This window comes from Molothrus ater, chromosome 19 (assembly GCF_012460135.2).
Source record: "Molothrus ater isolate BHLD 08-10-18 breed brown headed cowbird chromosome 19, BPBGC_Mater_1.1, whole genome shotgun sequence".
Lineage (NCBI taxonomy): Eukaryota > Metazoa > Chordata > Aves > Passeriformes > Icteridae > Molothrus > Molothrus ater.
In genome coordinates, this window is record NC_050496.2 from 10,285,976 (window position 1) to 10,311,863 (window position 25,888).

The following is a 25,888-nucleotide window of genomic DNA, read 5'->3' on the forward strand; positions in this document are numbered from 1 at the left end:
CATCTTCCCCATCAAAGTGTGGGTGGTGATTGCAGCTATTGCTGAACTCCCAATTTATTCATGACATGCAGATTGCAGGGCCATAATTACAGCTGAGGTTGCTGTCACTCTGCTGGATCCCTGAGGATCCACATCTCCTGAGGGCTGGCATTGTTTGCTCTGGAGACACAGTTAAGTAGGGGAAAGCTGCAAAATGCCCTTGAGAACAAGGTGACAGCTGAGCTCTTTCCTTGCCTGGCCTGAGCTTGTCCCGTGATATTCTGGATGTTCCTGTGGGAGCTGGCACAGGCCCCAAGGGGCCTCAGCAGTGCAAAAATAGCTCTGGGCTTGGCCACAGCCCTGTTGGTGCTCAGGAGCCTGCTGGGATGTGGTGGTGCTGGGGAGGAAGGGCTGGGCATGGCCCGAGTGGCAGGCTGGGAATTCCTTCCTTTCTGCTCATGGTGGCATCTCACACCAGCATACGTTCTTTTAATTTAATCATTCTTTTAATTTAATCATTCTTTTAATTTTCCTATGATATCATTATAATTCTTATAACTTCTTATAATTCTTATAATTCTTGTAATTTTCCTATGATATCCTATATTCTTATATTTTCTTATAATTCTTATAATCTTCCTATTATATCATTATAATTCTTAAGTTTTTTTTATAATTCTAATTCTTGTTTTAACAATGACATGACAGAAAGGGACACCAGAGGGACAGGACAAGAGGGAATGGCCTCAAGTTGCACCAGGGGAGGCTCAGGTTGGACAGCAGGAGGAATTTCTCCATGGAATGGGTGGTCAGGAATTGGGAGGGGCTGCCCAGGGAGGAGGTGGAGTCCAGTCTCTGGAGGTGCCCAAGGAAGGCCTGGATGTGGCACTCAGTGCTTCCTTTCCTTTCCTTTCCTTTCCTTTCCTTTCCTTTCCTTTCCTTTCCTTTCCTTTCCTTTCCTTTCCTTTCCTTTCCTTTCCTTTCCTTTCCTTTCCTTTCCTTTCCTTTCCTTTCCTTTCCTTTCCTTTCCTTTCCTTTCCTTTCCTTTCCTTTCCTTCCTTTCCCTTTCCTTTCCTTTCCTTTCCTTTCCTTTCCTTTCCTTTCCTTTCCTTCCTTTCCTTTCCTTTCCTTTCCTTCCTTTCCTTTCCTTTCCTTTTCCTTTCCTTCCTTCCTTTCCTTTCCTTTCCTTTCCTTTCCTTTCCTTTCCTTTCCTTTCCTTTCCTTTCCTTTCCTTCCTTCCTTCCCTTCCCTTCCCTTCCCTTCCCTTCCCTTCCCTTCCCTTCCCTTCCCTTCCCTCCCTTCCCTTCCCTTCCCTTCCCTTCCCTTCCCTTCCCTTCCCTTCCCTTCCCTTCCCTTCCCTTCCCTTCCCTTCCCTTCCCTTCCCTTCCCTTCCCTTCCCTTCCCTTCCCTTCCCTTCCCTTCCCTTCCCTTCCCTTCCCTTCCCTTCCCTTCCCTTCCCTTCCCTTCCCTCCCCTCCCCTCCCCTCCCCTCCCCTCCCCTCCCCTCCCCTCCCCTCCCCTCCCCTCCCCTCCCCTTCCCTTCCCTTTCATGAATTAATTAAATATTTACACACTTTTAGAGTCAGATATTGCACACAAACTCAATTTTCTCCCAAGTCATTAAATTCATACTTTAAAGCCCGTTTTTAATGTGTCCCTGTGGGAACATTAAAAGAACATTTTGTGGAGTTATAGAATTGTAGCTCTGTGCTACAAGCACTGGAAGGAGGACTCAGGATCTGGGGACACAAACAGGAGGATTTTAAACCCAGAAAGGGTCAAAGTTAAAGGTTTAAAAGAAAAGCAGCAGCTTCTTGAAAGGAATAAGGTGTGTTTGACTCCAAATATAATTAAAAAAAAAAACAAACAAACCAACAACTTTGTCTTTCAATAAGCTGTGATCCAGAATGATGCCTTCTCAGCCTCTAAGATGTTCCAAACAAACAATATTAATTCCTGGGGAAAAAAACCAAACCATCCTCCTCTCTCACAGGTGCCCTCTGCAAATTGAATTCACAGCCCTGAAAACCCAGAGCTGATGCCAAGCATTTTAATCTTACCAGAAGTAAACAGAGAGCCCCAATTTACATAAAAATCGATGTGTGAAATGATTCCAGTGCTAACACTGTGACACTCTGAGTGCTTGGGGTGACTTTGGGGCCACTCAGGGCTTTCTGGGTGGATGCTGCTGAGATGCTGGCTGTGGTTCTTTTCAGGGGTTTGGAGGAAAAATTACCTGAGGAGAAAAAAAAGCTCTGCTTCAGGAAAAACCCCAAAGGGAAATGGAATGGAAAGAAGGAGCAGATTCTCCAAGGAGAGTTCTTGAAATCTTCCTGGCAGGGGGATTTGAGGGCTCTGAATTATCAAACCTCCAGTCCTCTCCAGCTATGGGATGAAATATTTCAGCTTGTGGTGAAAAGAAGCTCAGGAAAGATGCTTTAATGGCTGCCTCTGATCTGAAAACCAAATATTCCCTGAATTGCTGCCCACACAAGGAAAACATCCCTGAGCTGTGCTGGAATTTACTGCAAGAGGATGCACTGAAGTTTATCCAAGCAGAGTCTGCATTTGCAGACCTTTGGAGATTACTTTTATCTTCTTTCCACTATTAAATATAGCTCAGCTCTGCTGTGCTTTCCCACGAATAAAATTTGCTGGTGATTACTTCTAGAAATCATCCATGGAGAGTTTTTAAGGAGCTGTTTTCAAGGAGTGTTTTTAAGGAGCTGTTCAGCTGTGTGTTTGTGCTAGATGGGATCAGTGCTGTGTAATCCACAGTGTTCCCTCTGCTCTGGGATTATTTTTTGGCTGCTTTATGTGGGAAGGAACCTTCTCTGCTTCAGCACTTTGCCTGTCTTTTAAATCTGAAATTGGGGTGGATTTTTTGGAGAGGAGTGTGGAGACTGCAGGGACTCTTCTTCAGGAATTGTAGGGACAGGACAAGGGGGAATGGGCTCAAATTGAAAGAGATCAGGTTTAGACGGGATATTAAGAATAAATTCTCCCTGTGAGGGTGGTGAGGGGCTGGGATTGAATTCCCAGAGCAGCTGTGGCTGCCCCTGGATCCCTGGAATGTCCAAGGCCAGGCTGGAAGGAAGGGCTTGGAGCAGCCTGGGACACTGTGTCCCTGCCATGGCAGGGGTGATCCTTGAGGTGATCTTTGAGGTCTCTTCCAACCCAAACCCTTCCATGACTCTTTGATTCTCTTACCTGGAGCTGTGGAGCTTTTCCCAGGGCTGGGAGCACGGAGGGGTGAGCTCAGAGCTGGGGAAGGGCTCACCTGGGGATTTCTCAGGCTGGAGCTGCTGCTGGGGCTGTGAAGTGTTGATTTGTGTCTGGGGGTGCTGATGGCTTTGGGGGATTAGCACTGCTGGGACCTGGATCAGCAGAGAAAGGGCAGGAGAAGGGAGCAGCTCCTGATCCCTGCTGGGGAAGGAATTTCAGCTCATGGAAGGGAGCAGCTCCTGATCCCTGCTGGGGAAGGAATTTCAGCTCATGGAAGGGAGCAGCTCCTGATCTCTGCTGGGGAAGGAATTTCAGCTCATGGAAGGGAGCAGCTCCTGATCCCTGCTGGGGAAGGAATCTCAGCTCATGGAAGGGAGCAGCTCCTGATCCCTGCTGTGTGTGTGACAACTGATGGGCAAAACTATCAAAAAATTTTTATCATACAAGAGAGAGAGGTAGGAAATAGATTCACAGAGAGTTCTTGAAATCTCACAGAGATGGTGGATGAAGGTATAGACAGGGAGGAAGGTTTTGAATTAAGACCTTGGAACCCATGAGACTCTTTTGAACAATGACTTGTAATTATTATCAGGCATGACTTATGCCCTTTGAACTGACTGGACTTTCACAGCATTAAAATTGCTGTGTTGTAATATAGCAATGCTTAGTGCACTCAAAAAGATGCTTTAAGTAAGTAATAAGCAGAAATATTACAGTAAAGCTATGAAATGCAAAGTAGTTAATAAAGGACACAGTTAGGAAAGTTTCTTTTAAGGTGAACTGAGAGGGGGAATTGTGGGAATCCATAAATCAGAAGGTTTGGGAAAGCTGCAAAAGGCAGCCTCAGAGACAGCAGAACTGGGATTGGAGCTAAGCAGGAGCCAGAGATTGGTCAGCAGAAAAATTATGTAAGAAGTAGAAAAGTAAGGACAAATAGAACAATGGTCTGTGCATTAATGCTTGTCTAGAATAACTCCCTAAGCTGCAGAAAAGTTTATCTAGTGAGATATTAGGAAGATATTAGGGAGTTTGAAGGTTAATAATGGAGCTGTGTGCATTGTGTTTGAAGGCTCACAAGCAGGTATTGTATTTGAAATAAGCCAGCATTGTTTTAACTGAAGGTATGTGTGCTTATAGTGGTTGGATAGAACTACTGTCAATGTGCTTCTGCTTTTGTGATTGGTCAAAACACTTTTAAAGTGAGTTGTGACATTAAGTTCTTGCTCTGCTGCCTGAGACGTGAGCTGGTGGCACCTTCCCATTGTCATAACCATGGAATGAGACTGAGCTGGAAAATCAAACAGCTCAGGGCACGTTCCACAGCAATCCCATCCTGTTTGTGATTTGTACAGAGACCCCAGCCAGCAACAGATGCTCAGCTCATGGAAGGGAGCAGCTCCTCCTCCCTGCTGGGGGAAGGATGCTCAGCTCATCTCCTCCCAGGCAAACCCACCAAGGGAGGAGGAATCCCACACATCCAGTGCCAAACGGTGTACGATGACTCGAGGGATAAAAATCACACTTCTTTATTGCCCAGATTCATCTCCCTGTTCCTGACAAGCAGCACCAGATGCTCTCTTCTCAGCTGCTTTATGGGATTCTGGGACACCCTGGTAATTGCTGTGAGTGGGAGATGATTCCCCAGCAGCTGGCATGTGCTCACACTGATCCTGGGCACTTGTCAATCCACGTAGGGACAGCACAGCCTGCTCCCTGTGCTGCCACAGGCAGCCTGGGAATTCCTGTTTTCCTATTATGTCATTATAATTTCTTATAACTCTGATAATTCTTATAATTCTAATTCTTATAATTTTTCTATTATATCATTATAATTCTTATAATCTTCCTATTATATCATTATTATTCTTATAATTTCTTATAATTCTTATACTTTCTTATAATTCTTATAATTATCCTATTATAACATTATAATTCTTATAAATTCTTATAATTCTTGTAATTTTCCTATTATATCATTATAATTCTTATAATTTCTAATAATTCTTATAATTTCTTATAATTCTTGTAATTTTCCTATCATATCATTACAAGTCTTATATTTTCTTATATTTTTAATTCTTATAATTCTTGTAATTTTCCTATCATATCATTACAAGTCTTATATTTTCTTTTATTTTAAATTCTTATAATCCTTGTAATTTTCCTATCATGTCATTACAAGTCTTATATTTTCTTATATTTTAAATTCTTATAATTCTTGTAATTTTCCTATTATGTCATTACAAGTCTTATATTTTCTTATATTTTAAATTCTTATAATTATTGTAATTTTCCTATTATATCATTATAATTCTTATATTTTCTTATATTTCTTATCATTCTAATTTTAATAATGCTCATAATTTTTCTATGATATAATTATAATTCCTATATTCCTATTTTTCTTCCTCTGAGTTGCTGCTGAATGGCTGAGGCCTCACCACTGCACCTCCTGCAGGCTGCCCAGTTGAATCATTGCCCAGATTTCACCCCCATTTCCAAAAAAACACTGTTCCAGTTCCCCCAGCCTTGCCCCAGGCTGTATTTTGGGAGTTGCTGGAATGTTATCCCAGCACAAATTGTGCCTCAACTCAAGGAAGTGCATTTCACAGTTAATGATGTTCCACACAAGCAATATTAATTCCTGGGGAAAAAAACCCCATCCCCCTCTCTCACAGGTGCCCTCTGCAAATTGAATTCACAGCCCTGAATTTCTATTTCTTTCTATTCCAAAGAAATCTTTGAATAGATTAAAATCACTTCTAATTTTTGGTTTAGGTTCAGAAGGTCTCCTGCTCCCCTTGGGGCTGGTGGTAGATATTGATGAGCAGCTCTTGGGCATCATTTGGTGGAGAAGGGAGTCCTGCCTGCTGGGTTTCCAGTGAGGAAAAGAGGAATAAAACCAGCTAAAAACAAATCTTCCAAGAATTCCTCCAAAGCTGTTGCTTTCATTCCAGGTAGGAATGAAAACACAGGATTTAGGCAGTTTAAAAAAATTTTCTTCCTTACTTCTTTTCTGTAAGCAGCCTGGCAGGGTTTGGTATTTGTGGGGTTCCCCAGACAAGGAAGGAATGATGACTCTGACTCCATATTCTCAGAAGGCTAATTTCTTATTTTATGATACATTACATTATATTACATTACATTATATTACATTACATTATATTACATTACATTATATTATTATATTAGTATATATTAGTATATATATAATATACTATATTATCCTAAACTGTACTAAAGAATACAGCAAGGATACAGACAGAATGCTAAAAAGATAATAATGAAAACTTGGGACTCTCTCCAGAGTCTCCACACAGCTTGGCCCTCATTGGTCATAAAGTCAAAAAAATTCACATGAAACCAATGGAACAATCACCTGTGGGTAAACAATCTCCAAACACATTCCAAAGGAGCAAAACACAGGAGAAGCAAATCAGATAATTATTGTTTTCCTTTTTCTCTGAGGCTTCTCAGCTTCCCAGGAGAAGAATCCTGGGCAAGGGGATTTTTCCAGAAAATGTGATGGTGGCAGTTTGGTCCAACAGGAGCTGATGCTGGCACGTGCTCAGCAGGGCTGGCACCTTCTGCTTCCCAGGCACAGCTTTGGAGCTTTTGGAGGGACACAATGGTGCAAAAGGGTCTGTCTGAGTGAGGGAATGAAACATTCCCAGCTTCAGGAATGCTGCTGGCAGCTGAAGAGCAGGAAAAGGGATTCTCCAGGCCTGCAGGGCTCCAGCACTGTCTAGACTTGGTAATGCAGTGCTGCAAAGCCTCCCTCCTTGAGCTGCTGCCACGGCCTCTCAGTGTCCTGGAAACGGAATTGGAGAAACCTCCCAGTGCCAAAGCCTCAGTGCTGTAATGAGCCCCCAGCTCCTGCCAGATTTGGCAGCTCAGCCCTCTGAACTGGAGAACTTGCAGCAGGTGGGAGAAAAGCTCATTTCCCAAACCCACATCCCTCTGGATGTGGCACTGACAGCACCAAAATCAGTTTTTATCCACCAAAATCAGTTTTAGCCACCAAAATCAGTTTTCAGCCACCAAAATCAGTTTTTGGGATGCTCCTGTCCTCTCTGGCTCCAGGAGTCTGCTGGCAGAGCTCGGCTCTGCAGAGCTGGCTTGGGTCACCAACTTGGTTTGGGTTCAGGATGAATTTCCTCCTCCAGCCTCCCTTCTCCCCTTTCTGGGGTGGAGTTTCTTGCAGCCAAGCACCCCCTTGTCCCTCCATTTCCCTCTGAAGGCTGCAGCAGGGTTTGCTCACCCCTGTTTCCCTAAACCCCCACCAGGTAAGGATCAGCTGCCAGGAGCAGAGGTTTTCCTAAGCCTGTGGCTGGAATTGCTCCTCCTGCAGCCTTGCTCTGCTCCAGGCACTCTCCCAGGGAGGAGGAGTGGGAAGCACAATTCCAGCCCTGGATGTTTTCTCCTGTGCACCCACAGCCCATGGGAAAGCAGAGCTGGCCAGCTCCAAACCCTCCTCGTTTCACTCTTCCTGGAGCTGTGCTCTGACCTTTCCCATGGCACGAGGGGCGGAGAAATGTCCTCCCTGCTTTCACCAGCGCTGGAATGAGGGAGTGGCTGAGGCAGAAAATGACCCAGCTCCTCCCAAGTGCCAATTCCCCCCTCCCCTGGCTTGCAGACACCTGCAGCTGGCACAGCACTGAGCTCACCTGACCAGTTCTGCTGCCAGCCCACAGAGGCACCGCTGCTCCTCTGAGCAGGAAATGAGGCTCTCACGTGTATTTTGAGAGAGTTTGAAGTTTCCTGGAGTGTGCTGTGGTTCCTGTGCTGGCAGTTTTGGGTGGAAGGCATCCTTTTCCAGAGGGGCAGGTCAGCTCTCTGTTTCTCTGCCTCTCAGCCTTGAGGAGGCTGAGCTGGAGCAGAGGCTGGGCAGAGTTACAGAATAAAGCAGGGATTTATTCAAAGCATCTCCTCCATGGATCCACCTTGGGCAGCACCAGAGCCCAGCCAGGGCTGCACCCAAGATGAACCAAAATGGTCCCAAATTGAACCCAAAATGGTCACAAAAGGAACCCAAGAGGGACCAAAATGGTCCCAAAGTGCACGACTTTTAAAGTAAGATTAATTTAAAGTTTAATTTTAATTAAAGTGAGTCAAAAAAGGAACAATTCAGCCCCTGGAGATGTTTGTTTCAGGTTTGTTCTAAGGCTGGAAGCAGAAAAAGGAGAATTGCCTTTTAAAGTAAGATTAATTTATGTAAAAAAAGGAACAAGTTGGAGATGTTTGTCTCAGGTTTGTTCCGTAAGGTGGGAAACAGGAGAAAATCTGGTTTTTGATCCCACGGGGTCTCTCCCTGGGATCAGTTCTGCTCCATTTGCATCTTGCAGTTCATTGTCCCATTCCAGCTTTAGCCCCTGCAGTTCCACCCTGCTTGTTTTTCTCTCTGCAGCCCACGGGGTTTGTGCTCCTGGGCTGAGATTTGGATCATTTGTCCTTGGTGCCCAGCTGGAGCAGGAATTGTTTTGTGTCCCTGCTCTGTGCACAGAGCTCAGCATCCCCTGATGTGAGCCCAGAGCCACACACTAAAGCAGCACAGAACCTGAAAAATAGAAAATCTCAAGCCTGAGGCATCGTACCCACAGCAGTGGAGGCAGCTCAGACCTTCTGTCCGTTTGGTGCAGGTTCCTGGCCTCCATCCAAAGACAGAACCCCCCTGTGCAGAGCTTTGGCTGTAAGTGAGCAGGCAGGGAATCTGCAATCAGTGAATCTGGATGCCAGCTGGGGCTTCACCCCCAGTGGGAATCTGAGCTTGGGATTAACAAGATTTTCAGATCTGCTGAAGCTTTGGGCCGTGGTATTTTTGCCTCTTGGACTGACACACCATATGTGGGTTGTGCATCAGAGGCTGAGGTGTCAGGACCTATAAAGAAATCTTAATTCCCATAGGAATGTGCTCCTCCCATCCATCTGGTATTAGGTGTGCCATCCAGGAATGGCAGAGGAGGTGCCCAGGATGGTCAGTGAGGGCCTTGCACTTGAGAGGAGCACTCACTTCTTAATTTACATACAGGAAAATGGGCACAGAGACCTTCTGTGCTAAACTCCATAAGAAATGCTGAGAAAACCTGGAAAGCCCTGCTCCCATTTCCTGCTGCAAATCCCCCACAACAGACCCTGATATCCAGGGCTGGCAGCCAAACCCTCTCGAGTCAATGGAAAGATTCCCCTTGACTTTAATGGTCTTTGCATGAGTGCCTAATTCCTTCCTGTTCACAGCCTCTCTTGGCCTCAGCCATGGAAACAACAGCAGCTCCAAAGTGCTGCAGTGAGCTGTAAACCCTTCAAAGCAGCACCATGGCACATTTCCCCGTGCTGCCAGCCACTTGGAATGGGATTTGTTTGACAAAAAGCACAAAAAGCTGATCAGTGTGCTGTGGCTGCAGTGTGAAAATGAGGGTTTGAACAGAGGAGGCAGCGAGGCTGGAGAGGGGCTGGGAACACAAAAACCCTGAGAGGAAGCCCTGAGGGAGCTGGGGGTGCTCAGCCTGGAGCAAAGGAGACTCAGGGGTGCCCCCATCACCCTCACAGCTCCTGAAAGGTGCCTGTGCTCAGCTGGGGCTGGGCTCTGACACAACCAGAGCACACAGCCCCGAGCTGCACCAAGGGAAATACAGCTTGGAGAGCAGGGAAAAGTGTTTGACACAAAGGGGGATAAAGTTCTGGAATGTTCTGCCCGGGGAGGTGGGGGAGTCCCCATGCCTGGGTGTGTTTAACAAAGCCTGGATGTGGCACTGGGGGCCAGGGTTTGGGTGAGGGGCTGGGGCTGGGCTGGACTCGATGGCCTTGGAGGTCTTGATCCCAAAGTGTGAACCCAAAATGTGACCCTGAAATGTGACCCCAAAACGTGATCCCAAGAAATGATCCTAAAATGTGACCCCGAAATGTGACTCCAAAATATGACCCCAAAATGTGATCCCAAAATGTGACTCCAAAATATGACCCCGATGTGATTCCAAAGTGTGAACCCAAAATGTGACCCTGAAATGTGACCCCAAAGTATGACTCCAAAATATGACCCCAATGTGATTCCAAAGTGTGAATCCAAAATGTGACCCCAAAGTGTGACCCCAAAGTGTGACTCCAAAATATGACCCCAAAATGTGACCCCAAAGTGTGATCCCAAAATGTGACCCCAAAGTGTGATGCCAGCCTGGCCTCCATGGCTTGGGCACAAATCTCCAGTTCTGGAGCCAGGTCCTGCCAGAGGAATCTCCCCTCACTTTCCCAGCTGTGCATTCCTGAGATGAACAGGGCAGCTCAGGCTGGGGATGTCTCTCAGCAGAAAATCTGACCTGGGCAATCCATGGAAAAGTCTGGAAAAGCCTGGGGTGAGCTCCCCCCTCACAGCCCTGTTTGGGGAGCTCTGCCCGTTTGGGTTTGGGAGTGTTTGCCCATCAGTCTCCCTAGAAACGTGGCTGCTTGAGGCTCCCAGTCCAGCCACGTGGGAATTGTGCTGGCCTGGCTCTTTTGGAAGGATTATTTGCTTTTTCAAGCCCTTGTCTGATGGTTCTGTTGCACAGGAAAACAGGCAGGACGTGGATGAAGTAATGAGTTCATCTCTCTGCAGTCTAGCCAGGTACACTTCTTTCTGCTCCCAGGACTTAATTGAAATGCAGGCATCTTTCCTCACATTTTTATGAAGCTCAATGGCAAATAAAGGCCACTCTCTTGTTACATCACCATGAACTTTGTTTTATTTTGTCTGAAAAGGAGAGATCCAAGGGCAATATCCTCGCTTGCCCTGCATTTGGTCACTCTGGGATGTGCCATCTCCAGCAAGCAGCCAGAAATTCAGGGTTAAATCAGGACCAGGACTCATGGGCTGGAATGTTTGGGGACAGATGGAGGGACTTGTCCAGTGGAAAATACTGCATTAGCCTTGGATGGCTGATAAATCCTCACCTGGCTGATGCTCTCCCTGTTCTGTTTCGTGGGTTTGGCACTGACCCCATGGACATCGTCATGCCTGGGGTCTGAGCCCACTGCCTGGACTCCTCCCAGTGCCCCCAGGCCTCACTGGAGAAAGGGAAAATAAAAATCCAGGCGAGTTTGATTGAATAATGAATTGATTTACTTTGCCCAGCCACAAAACAAGGCATATTCACCCAGAAGGAAATGAAACAGAGGTGCAACAGACTCATCTGTCCTACAAAGGAAACCACCAGCTCCTTGTGGGAGGGGTGCAAAGCTGTTGATGGGAATGATCATGCCATGGTCCTGTGGCCTCTGTGATTTTGGTTACTCCAGGCTGTGATCAGACCATCCTCATCCCAGTCCAGCTGGCCACTGGCCCCAGTGGCTGTGGCTGCTGTGCCTCGTGGCTTCAGTTTATGCAGTCCCAGGAATGTCTTTGTGCTGCTTTCTGCAGCTTGGCTGCACCCTGCAGGGTTCTTGGTTATGAAACTACAGGGCAGCTTAAAAATTCAGCTCTTTTTAATACAGAACTGCTGTCTCCTGGTATGAATATTGCAGTGCTGTGTTCTGCTTGGAATGATGCTGCTCCAGCACTCAGCACTGCTTGTTCATTTTCCTGTCTGAACCTGGCCAGGCCCATCAAATCAAAACCTGCCCTAAAATGCTGCAGTTTCTCAGATTACACTTCATGCATGGGGAATGGACACATTTAGATGATGCTGCCAGGATGGCTGCACGGGGAGAGAAGGTTTTGCATGAGGAGAGAGGCTTCTGCATGAGGAGAGAAGGTTTTACTCTTTGTGGAGAAGGTTTTTGCACTTGGGGAGAGAAGGTTTTGCATGAGGAAAGAAGGTTTTGCTCTGTGGGAGAAGGTTCTGCATGAGGAGAGCATGTTTTGCTGTGTGTGGAGAAGGGTTTGCTCTGTGGAGAAGGTTTTGTTCAGTGTGGAGAAGGTTTTGCTCAGTGTGGAGAAGGTTTTGCATGAATAAAAAGGGTATTGCACTGTAGAAGAAGGTTTTTCCTGAGAAAGAAGGTTTTGCACTGTGGGAGAAGGTTTTGCTCAGTGTAGAGAAGGTTTTGCTCTGTGGGAGAAGGTTCTGCACTCTGGCAAGAAGGTTTCATTCTTTGTGGAGAAGGTTTTGCACTCGGGGAGAGAAGGTTCTGCACTGTGTGGAGAAGGTTCTGAAGGTTTTGCCTGGGAAAGAAGTTTTGCACTATGGGAAAAGGTTTTCCATGAGTAGAGAAAGTTTTGCTCTGTGTAGAAGGTTTTGCATGAGGAGAGCAGGTTTTGCTCAGTGTGAAGAAGGTTTTGCTTAGTGTGGAGAAGATTTTGCTCTGTGCAGAGAAGGTTTTGCTCCATGGAGAAGGTTTTGCTCCATGAAGGAGGTTTTGCTCCGTGGAGAAGGTTTTTCTCAGTGTGGAGAAGGTTTTGCACTGTGGAAGAAGGTTCTGCATGAGGAGAGAAGGTTTTGCTCAGTGTGAAGAAGGTTTTGCTCTGTGCAGAGAAGGTTTTGCTCCATGGAGAAGGTTTTGCTCGGTGTGGAGAAGGCTTTGCTCAGCATGAGAAGGTTTTGCTCCATGGAGAAGGGTTTGATCTGTGTGTGGAGAAGGTTTTGCTCCATGGAGAAGGTTTTGATCTGTGTGTGGAGAAGGTTTTGCTCCATGGAGAAGGGTTTGATCTGTGTGTGGAGAAGGTTTTGCTCCATGGAGAAGGGTTTGCTCAGCATGGAGAAGGTTTTGCTCCATGGAAAAGGGTTTGATCTGTGTATGGAGAAGGTTTTGTTCCGTGGGGAAGGTTTTGCTCCATGGGAGAAGGGTTTGATCTGTGTGGAGAAGGTTTTGCTCCATGGAGAAGGGTTTGATCTGTGTGTGGAGAAGGTTTTGCTCCATGGAGAAGGGTTTGATCTGTGTGTGGAGGAGGTTTTGCTCCATGGAGAAGGTTTTGCTCCATGGAGAAGGTTCTACACAAGGAAGTCTGGCACTGTGGGAGGCTGTGCAGCCCAGCCCCACAGGTGGGTGGCTTGGGCCAGGCCCCAGAGAGCAGTGTGAAGGAAGCAGGTGGCTCTGGCCATCTGCAGGGGGAGGAGGTGCCAGCCCTCAGTCCACCCTCCAGCTTCTGCAACTGGAACTGGAAGGTGCCATGGGTATTAAACAGGATCAGAGCGACAAATGGCTCATCCCTTGGGATTTCCTTATGGCTGGAGTGATGGGAACAGCAGCAGGAGCAGAGGGTTCAGAGGGCCGAGCTGGCTCCAGGGCTGGGTGAAGCAGCTGGAGCACAGGGCTCGGGGATGAGCAGCAGAACAGGGAGGCCATGGAGCTAAAGGAGCAGCAGGGATGGCACAGAAATCCTCCTGGTGTTGTGAGGGTCCCCAGGACGAGGTGAGAGATGAGAATTGACTCCAAGTTCTCAGAAGGCTGATATATTATATTATATTATATTATATATTATATTATATTATATTATATTATATTATATTATATTATATCACATTATATTATATTATATTATATTATATTATATTATATTATATTATATTATATTATATTATATTATATTATATTATATTATATTATATTATATTACATTATATCACATTATATTATATTACATTATATTATATTTTATTATATTTATTATAGCATATCCTATCAGATCAATCATATAATATATTGTATTATATGAAAATGATATACTAAAACTATACTAAAGAATGAGAAAGGAGACATCAGAAGGTTAGAAAAGAATGAATAATAAAAACCTGTGACTGACCAGAGAGTCTGACACAGCTGGACTGGGATTGGTCATTAATTAAAAATAATTCACATAGAACCAATCAAAGATGCACCTGTTGGTGAGCAACCTCCAGACCACATTCCAAGCCATCAGATAATTCTTGTTTACATTTCTTTTCTGAGGCTTTTCAGCTTCTCAGGAGAAAAATCCTGGTGAAGGGATTTTTCAGAAAATACCATGGTGACATGCTGGCAATGTGATTTATGGGGCTGGGAGGGTGTCTCTCACTTCCAGTGGCAGATGCCTCGTGGTTTGTGACATTTGAGCAGGGTGAGAGAGGTTTCAGTGCAGGGAGCAGCCTCTGTCTGCCAGGGGGGCAGTGGGCTGAGCTGGTTTGTGGTGGGAGGGAATTTTCTAAATCAGATTTTTATGAGGTGTCTAATTGAGTCATCATCCCTGCCCCCCTTCCATGCACAAACATTTGCTCTGCCCTGAAATGTGAGATGAGCAAGGCTGGTGAGAAATGTCTGCATGCAGCAGGGGAGCAGAGGAGGGCGAGGAAAGAGAGAATTCCTCCCTTGCCAGTCCTTAAAACAAGATTGTAAAAAATCCCATAGAAAAAATAACAACAACAGAAAGAGCTTGTGGTTTCCTAAGACAGTTTGTATTTCTGGAAGTTGATGACCCCCTGGATTACTGTTGTTTTTTTTTAGATCTCTTTCAATTTTTTTTTTTTTTTTTTTAGGATGGTTTGTCTGCAGCGTGGCTGTGTGTGGGTAGAGAACTGGAAATATGCAGAGGGAAAAAAAAGAGCTAAAAATGGGCAGGAAAAAGAAGGCTGCATATGCTTTCTTCTCCTTATATATATAAAAAAAATTTAAAAAGAGCCTGAAGCTGCTAAAGATTTGGGTTTGTAGGGGTGGAGCACAGGCAGATGAAGCTGATCCTGAAGACCATGAATAATACAGGATTTTTTTTGCCTCCCTGCTCGACTGCAGGAGATCTGTGTCTCAGATCTTTGCAGAACAACCTCTCCAAACTTCTGATTTACGTCCCTTGGAAGCTGCAGAGAGGAGAGGGGATGCAGCCAAGCCATCCCAGGGAGCTGGATGCTGTGGTGGACCTGCAGGAAATTGGTTCCTTTGTGCTGCCCAGTTTTTGGTGTCACATCTCATTTTTGGGCGGTTTTGCTCCGAAAACAGTCTGGCCCTCCAGAAATATTTCTATTTTCTCGTGCATGTGCTGAGCTGAGCCCTGCTGGTCTCCTTCGGACGTGGCTGCATTGCAGGAGCTCCAAAAAAAAGGGAAATTCTGTCCCTGAGTGGGACAAAGTGGGACCTGAGTGCCAAGGGCTGCTCCCATCTCTGTGTGCAGCCCCAGAGCACATCCTGCCCTCTCTGCTGCTCTCCTGCTCTGGATTTTCATTGCTTGCACTGCAGGAGGGTCTAGAAGGGACCCGTGGAGGGAAATTAAATCAAAAACCCACTTGTGGCATCCTTGTCTGGAGGTGACAAATGCCCCTTCCCACTCTGCAGGGTGTGAGTGGCTCTGTGCTGGCAGGGCTTGGCTTGGGCACCAATGCCCATTAAATTTTCACTCCTTCTCCACCCTGAAGCTCTGGAGACATGCCAAGAAAGCTTTTTCTTTTTGGTTTGGAGTGTTTGGGTTTGGTTTTTTGTTTTGTTTTGGTTTTGTTTTATTTTTTTGTTGTTGTTGGTTTATATTTTCCCAGTTACCAGCCAGAGTATCCACCTGGTTTCTTCTGTGCCCATTGCTCCTTTACAGCACTAAAAGGTTTTATTTGATTTATTTATTATTTTATTTGGAAACTTCAGCTTTGCTCTCTCTCCCTTTGTTTCCCTCAGCTGGAAGCTTCCCTTTAAAACATTAATATCCCTATTATTTTTTTTTTCCCTCCCAGCAGGGTTAATTAATACTTGATTCATCACCTTGAAAGCTGATGGGTGTTTATCCAGATCCTGAAGGCAATGAATGCCTGCTATAAATAAATCCCCCATCACTGACAGCCCATTTTTATTGATTCTCCTTCAGGAAGCCACCTCTGCTTGGCTCTAAAGGAGTTAATCCCAAACTTCTCCCAGGCTTAGTTTGGGATTGGCCTGGCTCCACGTTCTCCTGCTTGAGCTTTTCTGTGCAAACATGGTGCCTTTTAATGAGGGAAAAAAAAGCAGATTTGTGGAGAGAGACCCAGACAGCTCAGCAGGATCTCTCCAGCCCGGGTCAGCAAAAGCCACTGCAGTTTGTGAGTGCTTTTGTGGGCTGGGAGGGCTCTGGCTCTCTCTGAAATATTATTGAGTTTTGGCTCTTGGAGAGCCTTTTCCAAGTTCTCATCTGCTTCAAATAAATGGTGTTTATCTTTGTCTCCAGCCATTGTCATCGGTGACCTTAATTAGGTCATGTTGAAAAGAATGTTGAGTTTGTCACTCATGCAGAATTTAAAAAATCATTATTTACTTCTGCTGTTAACTCCCACCTTCATCCTGGGTGCTGCTGTGTCCCCACGAGAGCTCCTGGCTGCTGTCACCTCAGCAGTGACCCTTGGCCTGAGGCAGCATTAGAGGAGCCCAACGAGCTCAGCCCATCCTTGTGCCTCAGAAGTTGGGGTTTCCCCACAAGTGAGGCCAATTTTAAGGTTCAGAATTTGGGGTTTCCCCATCAGTGAGGCCAATTTCGGGGCTCAGAATTTGGGGTTTCCCTGTGAGGCAAATTTTAGGGTTCAGAATTTGGAGTTTCCCCATCAGTGAGGCCAATTTTAAGGTTCAGAATTTGGGTTTTCCCCATCAGTGAGGCCAATTTTGGGGCTCAGAATTTGGGTTTTCCCCACAAGTGAGGCCATTTCTGGGGTTCAAAATTTGGGGTTTTTCCCCATAAGTGAGGCCAATTTTAAGGTTCAGAATTTGGGTTTTCCCCATCAGTGAGGCCAATTTTAAGGTTCAGAATTTGGGGTTTCCCCATCAGTGAGCCCATTTTTGGGGCTCAGAATTTGGCTTTTCCCCATAAATGAGGCAAATTTTGGGGCTCAGAATTTGGGTTTTCCCCACAAGTGAGGCCATTTCTGGGTCAGAATCTGGTTTTCCCCACAAGTGAGGCCATTTCTGGGGTTCAGAATTTGGGTTTTCCCCATGAGGCCATTTTTGGGCTGCCCTGAGGAAGCTCCAGCCTCTGGACTGCCATGATTGTGTAGCATTCTCATTTTGTGTACATTTTGCCACCCCTTATAGAAAAGTCAAGCCCAAAGGAGCAGCCAGACATTTTTCATTATTATTTTAAAATCCTTGCTGCTCTGGATGATGAACTTTTTTTTATTTCTATTTTTTTTTTTCCCAGGGACACTGGCTCATCCATTTTTAATTCTTGATCTTGGCAGCGCTGGTTGAATTAGAAACAGAACAACTGATTTTAATGAGTGCAAGATTAATGCAGATGAGCTTGGCTGGGGCTGTGATCCAGCTGAGGAGAGGTGATTGTCTCCCCCAGCTGCCTCTTTGGTGGGCTGTCACATCCCAGCACCACTGGAGCAGGGAATATTCCCATCTCAGCTCCTCCCCTGCAGGAGAGATGCTCATTAACCAAAATCTCATAAAATGAGATTTTGCTCATTAACCCCTGGCAGCTGCTCTGGGCCTTCCCCAGCCCTGCAAGGTGCAAGGGGAGGAGGAAGGTGAGGATGATGTGCAGGAAGCTCCCTCTGGATGGGGAGGAGGAGATTTTGGCTGTTGGGTGAGGCCACCACAGCTCCAGGAGTGGTTGTGATCCACACCTGTTGCCTGTCCCTCTGTGGAAAAATGCTGTTTTATTTTTGGGTAATACAAGGAGCAGGTGGTGATAAGAGAGAGCCCAGGACATCCCTCACTGGGCTGAGCTCTCCCACTGCCCCACGTGAGCTCCAGCACTTGCTTTCCTACATAAAACCCCATATTTGCACAGTGAGTGCTTTTATTACCAAGGAAAAATGGGGGAGGCTGAGCTGAACTAATTCCATTTGATTCTGTGGGCAACTGGCAGCTTTATATCCCTGTTTTATTTTTTTATGGTTTTCAATCAGGTGGTGCTTGCAGAGATCAGAGAGCTTTTTCCTCAGCTCTGTCCTTCCCACCAGTGCCCTCAGCATCTCCCCAGCCTGGCTGGGCTCAGCTCTGTGCTGCTGACTTGGCCAGGTGATGTCAAGAGAAGTCAGGTTGGTTTTTTTGGCTTTTTCCCATTTCCAGCTCGTTACAAACCATTGTTGCCTTCCCATCTGCCAGCTCAGAACAGGAGTGCTGCTTTAGCTCCGTGTCACCAAGGAGAAATTAAATATTGTCATTAAAAAATGCCAGCCTTGCATCATCTTCTCAGGCACAGAGGAAGAAACCTTTGCAATTAAATTCCCTCTGCTCCAGCAGGAGGGCAGAGGTTCCTCCTTTTTTTCCCCCTTTTCTGTGATGATGATATTCTGGGATTTTAGAGCAGCAGGGGGGGGAAAAAAGCCTGTTTGATTTTCCTCATTATGTTAAGCCTGGTTTTACTTTCTGATTGCCAAAGCATGATAAATGGAACACAGATTACCTAGAGATTTTCAAAGATTTGCTTTCAATTTGATTTTTCCTGAGCCTTATTAAGCTTGCAGGTTTTATCTACACTTTGTTCTTCCAGTGGAGTAACATTACCATGTATTAATAGCCATATTTTTTTTCCATTTTAAATGAAAACCAGACAGAGGCTTCTCATGCTTTGCTTTCAAATCCTATTTTAAAAAATATTGATCATGTGTGTGTGTGTTGTTCTTCCTTTCCCCCTGACCCTGCTGGCTCTGTAAAGGACATTTCCCAGGGAAATGCTTCCAGTTGTGGATCTCTGGGCATTGCTGGGTGCAGTTTTGGGGATTAAGGGATGCATTTTAGAAGGTGTAATGTATAGATGGTTAAAAAAAAAAGTGCTTTCCAATAGAAAAGTAAGATGTAAAAGAATGAGCTGTAAAATCAGGGAGTACAGAGGAGCTTAGGGAGGGTAAGGTAACCCTTGAAGGGCTCAGGTGCACCTTGCAGGAGTTAATGCCAATGGAAGGGCTTGTCCTCCACGATTTCAGGAGAAACAGCCCCAAATCCGTGGCTTTAGGAGAAATGGCACAGCCTGAGTGCTGCTCTCTGGGAGAGCCTTGGAGGGTGGCAAGGACGTGGGGACAACACAGGACACACAGAAAGACAAAACCCACCTGGTGTGCTCCTTCTGCTGCAGCCAGGAAACCTGGCCCACCTTCGGGGCTTTCCAGGGTGGGGTTCAGGCCAGGGAGGGTTCCAGAGCATCCTCCTCTCTCAGAGGCCTCAGGGCAGCGTGAATTGGTGATGGAAAATCTCCCTGCACCTGGTGTGGGAAGCAGCTCCCTTGTGTGACAGTGACAGGAGCTGGCTGTGTCCTCTGAGTCCTGGGGATGAAACCCCCGAGGCAGCTGCTCAGGGAGCACAGAGGCGGGAGAACAGAGCATCCTGGGGTGCCCCAGCCATGGAGCTGGTGCAGGGCTGAACCCCCCATCCCCAGAGCTGTCTCCATGAGCTGATGTGGCATTCAAATTCTCTGAACAAAATCCCTTTGCCCAGGATTCCTCTCCTGGGAAGCTGAGAAGCCTCAGAGAAAAGGGAAACAATTCTGATCTCATTTGCTTCTCCTGTGTTTTGCTCCTTTGGAATGTGTTTGGAGATTGTTTACCCACAGGTGATTGTTCCATTGCATTCTGCTGGGAGTTGTTTTCACTCTTTGGCCAATCAGGGCCCAGCTGTGTCAGGACTCTGGAGAGAGTCAGGAGTTTTCATTATTATCTTTTTTAACCTTCTGTAAATACCCTTTCTGTATTCTTTAGTATAGTATAGTTTAATATTCTTTAATATAATATAGTATCATAAAATAATATATTAGCCTTCTGAGTACATGGAGTCAAGTTCATAATTCTTTCCTTCATCAGGACACCCTGCAAATACAATAAGGGGCTTCTCAGGATGTTCTCCTCCACACACCAGCCCAGGAGCTGTGCTTGAACTGGAGACAGCTCTTCTGGAGAGGTTCCCTGCTGTTCCTCCAGCCCCACTTGATGAACTCGAATTATAACTAATATTTATATTTATATTTATATTTATATATTTATATTTATATTTGGCCAGAGCAGCAAGCCACCTCAGCCCTGGTGTGCCCAGCCCACACTCTCCCCCTCTGCCACAAAATTCTTCATCTCCACTGCCCTTCCAGAGCCTCATCCTGTGTTAGAAAAGGTATTTCCCAGTCCTCTTTCCTTTGCATACACACACGTGGGGTGTTTTTTTCCACTTGTTTACAAGAGAATGTTTTCTTTTTAAGAACAGGGATTGTTTTTGCAGCAGCTCCAGCCCCGCCTCACAAACCAAACATTGCCCAAGCGCTCCGTGGCTCAGGATGACGTTGTTGTTGCTGGAATGCCAGTGCTGAATATCCAAAATGTGTTTCTTGGTGGAGCCTGGGGGGTTTTGTGCTCTGTGTCCCCAGCTGTGACCCAGAGGAGTGGTGGGTCCTTGTGGCTGAGCCAGGGGGACGTGGCTGGACCTGGGGCTGAGCTGGGGAAGGATTTGGGTTTATTTTAACACAGTAACACAGTAACCCAAGGGCAGCTCTCACCATCCTGCAGCAGGGGAGCTTCCCCTCCATTTCTCAGGCTGGAGCTGGTTCCAGTGTGACAGGAACTGCACTTTGCTGCTGGTTCTGGTTTTACCTCAGCATTGCCTCTGCCCCCCTTTCCAACAGCATCAAGCACCTGCACTTCTGAGAGAATGCAGAGAGCTTTCCCCAGGAACATCCTCTCACTATCACCACTCCATGCAGGATGCCAGATTCCATGAAAATGCTCTGATCTGTTCTGACAAATCCTCCGTTCCTAAGTCCATAATAACCAGAAAATCTTCCTAAATACATCCTGGTTTCGGATCTGTGCCCACACTTTGTTACTCTTTCCTTACCAATTAACTGCTCCTTCTTGCCCTGAACTGGAGCATCCTCCAGGGGGAAAGGAGACCCACATTCATGGAGCTTGGTGTGGGACTGGCAGGAGAGTTATGGCTGCAAAAATCAGAGTCTGATCTGGCAGCACTGAGGCAGGACTGACCAGAACCTCTCTCCTCAGCTGAGCAGGGATTAAAGGCTGCAGATAGCCAGAATCCCAAACTGCAGCAGGAAGGGCTGGGATATCTTCCCATGATACAGAATCAAAGAATGGTTTGGGTTTGGATAAAAATCACCTAATTCCACCCCCCCATGATACAGAATCAAAGAATGGTTTGGTTTGGATAAAAATCACCTAATTCCACCCCCCCCGGCCATGGGCATAGCAGAATTTCAGGGGAGCTGGCACTGGAGGAGAGACAGGGATATATTGGAATAACATCCATTAATTTTCCACTCTTTCCCTTCAGTATCAAGTGGATATATTTGATATTAATTTCCCTTTGGGCAAAGGGAATTCCAGAACCCGTCTGCCCCCAGAACCTCTGATGCCACTGGTGAGGTCAGAGCTCCACCACGGCCAGGCTGAGAAGGGAACATCCCTGCTGCTGCTGCTGCTGGTGGCTGCTGCACCCCCGTGGCCACCAGCCACATCCCAGCACCTGTGGGGCGGCTTCTCCACCTCCTCCTTCCCAAAGCCCCCCAGCGGCGGCGCCGAGCTGCGGGAAAGGCCTGGGAATAAAAATTGGGTTTGGGAAGAAAAGTTGGGCTGGCTCAGCTGGGCAACAAAACCAGAAAATCCTGGTGATGCAGAGCTGTGGGGGGCTGGGGTTTGGGCAGGGATGGAGGGATGTGGGGAGGCAGGGATGGAGGGATGAGGGGATGCAGGGACACAGGGATGTGAGGCTGCAGGGATTCAGGGTTGCAAGGATTCAGGGATGAGGGGATGCAGGGATGAAGGAATGCAGGGATGAAGGAATGGAGGCATGCAGGGACATGGGGATGTGGGGATTCAGAGATGCAGGGATTCAGGGATGTGGGGATGCAGGGATTCAGGGATGTGGGGACGTGGGGATTCAGGGATTTAGGGATGTGGGGATTCGGGGATGTGGGGACGCGGGGATTAAGGGACACAGGGATGCAGGGATTCAGGGTTGCAGGGATGTGGGGACTCAGGGGCACAGAGATGCAGGGTTGCAGGGATGTGGGGATACAGGGATTCAGGGATTCAGTGGTGTAGGGATTCGGGGACGCCAGGAGTCCGGGATGCAGGGATGCGGGGATTTAGGAACGCAGGGATCCAGGGATGCACCGCCCGCTGCCACCAGGAGGTGGCCCAGCCCGAGCGCGGATGTCACACCGGGTCGCGCCCCCCCGGCCGCCGGGGCACCCCAAAAAAGGAGCGCGGGGTGATTCATCCTTCCAGGAAAGCCAAGGAAAAGCCCCGCATCGTTTTTCTGGGAAAGCCTTTGTGCGGAATTGCTCCCGCGTGCAAAACAAAGGAACAAAAAAAGGGCACAAACTCTGTTTGGCTTGGAGAGAAGGGGAAAAGGAGCCCGCAGCTGTCGGGACACCCTCTGGCCGTGTTCCCCCAGAGCCAGAGGCTTTGCTGGCCCCCATTCCCTGCTCCCACATCCCGGCTGTCGGGATTTTCCCTATGGAAGCTGCATCCATGGCTTGTGCCAGCAGCAGCAGCTCGCAGAGGTTTCCCTGTGACTGCGTTCACAGGGGTTTTCAGATTGGGGAAGAGAAGAGGATCTGACTCCATGTTTCAAAAGGCTTATATTTTATTTATTATTTTATTAATTTTTATGATTTTATGATAATAATTTATTTTATTATTTTAAATTACTATTATTATAAATTATTATTTATTATTTTATGATATATATTACATTAAAACTGTACTAAAAGAATAGAAGAAAGGATTTCATCAGAAGGCTGGCTAAGAATAGAATAGCAAAGAATGATAACAAAGGCTTGTGGCTCGGACAGAGAGTCTGAGCCAGCTGGGCTGTGATTGGCCATTAATTAGAAACAACCACATGAGCCCAATCCCAGATGCACCTGTTGCATTCCACAGCAGCAGATAACCATTGGTTACATTTGGTTCCTGAGGCCTCTCAGCTTCTCAGGAGGAAAAAACCCTAAAGAAAGGATTTTCCATAAAAGATGTCTGTGACATTTCCCTGCAGGAGCAGATCCAGCAGCCGTGCAAAAAGCAGGAGGGAGCCTGGCAGAGCAAGGACAAGGTGGCCCTGGGCATCCCACCTGCAGTGTCCCTCTCTTCCTTCCCAGGTGGGATCAGGTGATTTTCATTTTTTTTGTGGATTTTCATTTTTTTTGGTGGATTTTCTTTTTTTTTTGTGCATTTTCTCCCCAGGACACGTTCAGCCCTTGTGGGAGCGCTCCACAGGCAGCTGTGGCTGAGGTGAGACAGTGGCAGATGGCAAATCAAGGCGCTTTTTTGGCCTCCAAAATGGCAATTTTCCCTTTCTAACAAAGCAGAGAGGCTGCAAAAGGAAGAGATCAGCCAGTAATGGCTGGGCTTGATCTTAGAGGCTTTTCCCAACCTTATGATGACAGAGGAAAATGTTTGCTTGGGAGGCAGCACTGACTTGCAGCCCTGCTGCTGGAAAAGCTGCAGCTCAAGAAAATGAATGTCTGTGTTTCACTTGAGGGGATGATTTTGAAGTGCATTGCTGTTGCTGGTAAAACACAGAATCCCAGAATGGTTTGGGTTGGAAAGGACCTTTAAATTCATTTAATTCCACCCCCTGCCATGGGCAGGGACACCTCCCATTATCCCAGGGTGCTCAGAGCCACATCCAGCCTGGCCTTGGTCACTTGGCCCTCACACACTGTGCTACTTTGTGCCCATGCCCAGTTTTTAATAAAATAAAGGTGATTTCTTCCCCAAAAAAGGAGTTCCTTCACTCCCTTCTTGGGTTTTCCCTTCTTGGGTTTCCACATCCAACGTTAACCAAGATCTGCTCATTCCCATCTGTTTGCCCTGCAACTGCTCTCCCTCAGCTTCCAGGAAAGCCCCAGGACAGGGGAGGGATGTTCTGCAAACACAAGGAATCAGATGCAGGAGGTGTTGTGCAATCATTTCCTCACCAGAGCTCATTTCTCGCTCCTCAGTCCTTTGTGAGAGGCAACCACAAATCCTTGTGTGAAATGTGGTGCAGCCCTTGACACCATGTTGGCAGGAGGCTTCCGTCCTCTCCTGAGAAGGAAACACATGGCAGGTTCAAAGCCATGTTATTTTTTAAATTAAAACAAAAAATAATTAAACAAAACCCACCTCATTTGATTACTTTTTGCTATTTTTTTTTCTGAATTCCTCCTTAGCATCCTGAGAATCCTTGAGAGGATTTGCATTTGGAACGTGAAATGAATTTCTCACAATGAGGCCAAAGAAAAGCAAGGTCTGTGTGAAGGAAAGGAAAAAGAGGGAAAGGAGAGGAGAGGAGAAAGAAAAGGGGAGGGGAAAGGAAAGGAAAGGAAAGGAAAGGGGAAAGGAAAAAGGAAAGGAAAAAGAAAAGGAAATAGGAAAGGGAAAAGGAAAATTAGTTTCAAAGCAAGGGCCAAGCTGCTGTAGCCACCTGCAAGAGCAGATTATTTACAGGCATTTTAATTTCCTAAAGCTGCATCCATTTCCCTGGCAGGGATGTGACAGCAGTGCCAACTCTTGCAGCAAACCTGTGATATTTCACAGGCACAGCCACCCAGGGGAACCAGCAAGCCCCAAACCCACAGGAATGGTTTCCCTTGGCACCCAGAGTCCTGCTGACATCCAGCCCCACCTCTGGGCCAAGCCAGCCCCACTGCAGGGAAATTGCTGGCCTGTCATGGTAAGGCATCCCCAGCCAGGTGTGCAAACCCAGGGCTCTGGGAATGTTTCTGTGTCTGCTCTGGGGTGCCCTGACCCCCAGGGCAGCTCTGACTCTGACCCTCACTCATGGAGAAAGCTTCCAAGACTTCAAGATAGACTGGGAACCCACAAAAATGTGCAATAGATTATAGAGAGCAGTGTAGGGGTGTCACTTGGTGAGAAATTGAGGTTTTGGGATTTTTAGTGTGCTGTGGATGGCAGCAAGATGGAGGGCACAGGGTGTCGTCCTGGGCTTCTTCTTCATGCTTCTTCCTCCTCCTTCTCCATGGGTTTGGGTGGCATTTTGTAATTGGGCAGAAAAGTCCCCATTGCTGGCTCTGTGGGATCAGTTATTGGGTTAAAAGGGAAAATAATCCAGGTGTCAGCTCTTAATTGGATAGTTTAGCTTTAAAAGACCTTGGAACAAGAGATTGTGGCCATTTTGTGCCTTCTAATGAAAAGCTGCAGAACTCACAGGTTTTACTGATAAGAAATAATAAACACCTGAGTGTGAACATGAATACTGTCTCAGGTGCCTTCAATCCAGACCCAGAGAAACCCACAACTGGTGCCCCCACAGCCAGGTAATAATTAGCATTGATTCCATGTATTACAGAAGGCTGATCAATAATAACCCTTATTAAGTTTATTTTATCCTTTTATTTTTAATTCCCTATTAAAGAACTGTTATTTCCTGTTCCCAGATTTTTTGCCTGAGAGCCCCTTAATTTAAAATTTATAGCAATTTGGAGGGGTGAGGAGGGTTTATAGTCTCCATTTCAGGGGAGGCTCCTGCCTTCCTTAGCAGACTCCTGTCTTGCCAAACCAAGACAGAACCCCATTGCTTTTATAGACAGTTATGATACAGCTGGACCTAATTGGTCCTCCAACCCAAACACCATCACCACTGGCCAATTAAGAAGCCATCCTTTGGTGAACAAATCTCTGTGACACGTTCTACCTGTTCACAATGCCAGGTGCAGCAGGTGAAGGTAAGAATTGTTTCTCATTCTTTTCTCTGATCCTCTCACAGCCTCCCCCAGGACGATGCCTGGCAGAGCTGTGTTTCTCTCTGTGCCCACAGAGCTGCTGCCACACTGGCCCAGATGGCTTCTGATCATTCCAAATGACCAAACCTCATCCTGAAAACACAAATCCCAGCACGAGGGGTGGATTCCG

The 25,888-nt window shown here is 46.7% G+C and overlaps 1 pseudogene; it reads right to left on the minus strand.

Moving 5' to 3' along the window:
* Positions 1–1,688: 1,688 nt before the first annotated feature.
* Positions 1,689–23,962, minus strand: LOC129046890 (proteoglycan 4-like; annotated as a pseudogene).
* Between the last annotated feature and the right edge of the window lie 1,926 nt (positions 23,963–25,888).